Consider the following 3,322-nt stretch of genomic DNA (forward strand, 5'->3'; position numbering starts at 1 on the left):
CAAGTCATAGTAAAGTCTATTGCAACAAAGTCTTGTCTGACACATGCAAACATGGAAAAGTAGATGTTAAAATGATGATTGTTCATTATTGACTTTTTATCATTGTCACCACCTACTATAGCCTCAGGCCGACCAAAGCCTTGTGAGTGGATTTGGTTGATGGAAACTGAAAGAAGCCTGTCGTATATATGTATATATATATATATATATATGTATGTGTGTGTATATGTTTGTGTGTGTATATGTTTGTGTGTCTGTGTTTGTCTCCACCCCAACATCGCTTGACAACAGATGGTGGTGTGTTTACGTCCCCGTAGCTTAGCGGTTCAGCAAAAGAGACTGATAGAATAAGTACTAGGCTTACAAAGAATAAGTCCTGGGGTCGATTTGCTCAACTAAAGGCGGTGCTCCAGCATGGCCGCAGTCAAATGACTCAAACAAGTAAAAGAGTAAATAAGTGATGCACCTGATGTTTATAACCATACCTCCTTGGTTCTGCAAAGCCCCAAACCACTGTACTGGCTGATGTGCATATATATGCTTTTGACAGTGTCCTTTCAAAAAGACCTCATAATGGTGGCCCTGTAAAAAGGTGATGCACTGGTTTCTTGCTGTTCTTGTCATTTAACTTTTATCCCTATTATCAGCTCTGATAGAGCAGATTTACAACCAATCATTATACTTTGCCTTTACTTCCCAGGATGTCAGCCTTCTGGAATTCTCCCCTGTTTATGTCATTATTACAGGCATTCATATACAAAACTTCAACAGGAATATTTATGGCATTATTTAGCTCCACTAAAATGTAGATGTTCTGTTAGAACCAACTTTACTGCTGTAGATACCAAAAGAGAAACTCTTCATATTGGGTTCTTTGTGTGACATGCACTCTTTTTTATATTGCTAGTGGGGAGATACATCCCTGCAACCTCCAATGCCATGACCACTAGATCATGTGATTTCGACCTTCCTTGGTTTCATCAATGATAGGTGCTCGACCATTACAGATAACGGTGACTCATCTCTCTACCAGTGATATATAGTAAAGCAATGCCAGAACAAAAACTGGTGTTGTGATTAGCCACTGAGCTCATTAAAAATATATATATGTTAGTGACAGAAGCAGTAGTAATACTGAGAGGTAATATTTATCCCTGCTTAAATGTTAATGTTCTGTTAGAACAAGCTATACTGCAATAGTTACCATGAGAGAAATTCTCATATTGGTTTTTTGGTGCAAAATTCACTGTTGTTTATATCGCTAGTGGGGAGATAAAGCCCCATGATCTGCGGTGCCAAATCCACCATATCATGTGATTTCAGTCTTCCTTCGTCTTTTCATTGATGGAAGCTTGACCACTAGAGACAGCAGCGACTCATCTCCCTGCCAGTGATACCATGGGAGAAAATCTTGTACTGGTTTTTTGGTGCAAAATTCACTCTTGTTTATATCGCTAGCAGGGAGATAAGCAGGCCCTGGGCTTGATCCCCTTCCCCAAACCAAGCAAGTCAAAAAACAAACAAACAAGCAAACAAAACAACAAAAAATTAAAAAGTAAAGTTCATAAGAAGTTAGAATAAAAGTACTATACAGTAGAAGAACCAACTATCAGTAGCTTATATACTCTAAGTATAACTGTATTTGTCTAAAAATAAAGTTTGCAATTGTAAAGATATTACTGTGATTGACAGCTCAAATACAAGCACATATAAATTTAAAGTTATGCAATAGTTATTTTTTTCTAACTTTCAGCAGCAACTTAAAAATGTGCACATGAAAATTATTGTCTGTTCTCAAGTTTGTTTATGAATTTGAAATTGATAGAATTTTCTTATGTAAATATGAGATGTTTTAAATTTCCTGAAGTTGAAGCACTTCTAAATACATTCAATAGAATACCATTGGTTAACCATTTTTGAAAGTTGTCTTAAATTTTAATGTAAAATTCAAGACCACAGTGAGAAAGGAAGAATACATACACAAGGAAATAGTATATAACACACAGACACACACACACGCACACACAAAAAACATGCATCTATCTATCTATCTATCTATCTATCTATCTATCTATCTATCTATCTATCTATCTATCTGTCTATTTGCTGCCAGTGCTGCTGGACTGGCTCCCATGCAGGTGGCACGTAAAAGACACCATTTTGAGCATGGCCATTGCCAGTACCGTGTGATTGGCCCACGTGCTGGTGGCATGTAAAAGCACCCACTACACTCTTGGAGTGGTTGGCGTTAGGAAGGGCCTCCAGCTGTAGAAACTCTGCCAGATCAGATTGGAGCCTGGTGCAGCCTTCTGGCTTGCCAGTCCTCAGTCAAATCGTCCAACCCATGCTAGCATGGAAAGTGGACGTTAAACGATGATGATGATGATGATGGTGATGATTCCTCCATCCATCTGTCTATCGATCCATCAATCCATTGATTTATCTATTCATCCATTTGCCCATCCATCCAACCATCCATCCATCTGTCTGTCTGCTTATTCATCCATTAGTTTGTCTGTCCATCTGCCTGTCTGTCTATCTGTCCATCTATCCGTCCGTCTGTCTGATCGTCTGTCTGTCTATCTATCTCTCTATATATCTACCTATCTATAATATCAGTTAGTTTCAGATTATCACAGAATGGTTTTTCTTTCTGAGATTTCTCTCCTAGATGGATTGTCTTCACAACTGTGGAGGTGTGTGGCTTATTGGTTAGGGTGTTGGACTCTTGATTGTAAGATTATGGTTTCGATTCCTGTATCGGGTGACGCATTGTGTTCTTGAGCAAAACACTTCATTTCACATTGCTCCAGTCCACTCAGCTGGCAAAGATGAGTAACCCTGCAATGGACCAGCGCCTCATCCAGGTGGAAAATATATACATCCTCGAAACTGGGAAACCAGCCCTTATGAGTTGGCCAGACTTGAGAAGGAAACTTTATTGTCTTCACAACGACTGCTGAGCACCATGAACTCTTGACTATATGGATGGCTGTGATTCTTTTGAGTTTGTCCACCCTTTCATGGGTCTTGTTTTACATCTTGCAGGATGTTCAAAATTCACCCTTCTCACCAAGCAAGCTAGGTGGGGGTTGCTAGTTTAGTTGCCAATGATCTGACCATGCAATATGCTTTTCTGGGTTACATGCTACCAGTAGTGCAAGAATGACATGATCATATATACATATATATATATACATATACACACACATACATACATACATATATATATATATATATATATAATGGAACTATGATTATGTGTATCACAAAAAAAAAAAAAAATACATATATATAAGTCGAAATAATTTGTTGGCCTTTT

The sequence above is a fragment of the Octopus bimaculoides genome, chromosome 3 (genome assembly GCF_001194135.2).
Source record: "Octopus bimaculoides isolate UCB-OBI-ISO-001 chromosome 3, ASM119413v2, whole genome shotgun sequence".
NCBI classification, from domain to species: Eukaryota; Metazoa; Mollusca; class Cephalopoda; order Octopoda; family Octopodidae; genus Octopus; species Octopus bimaculoides.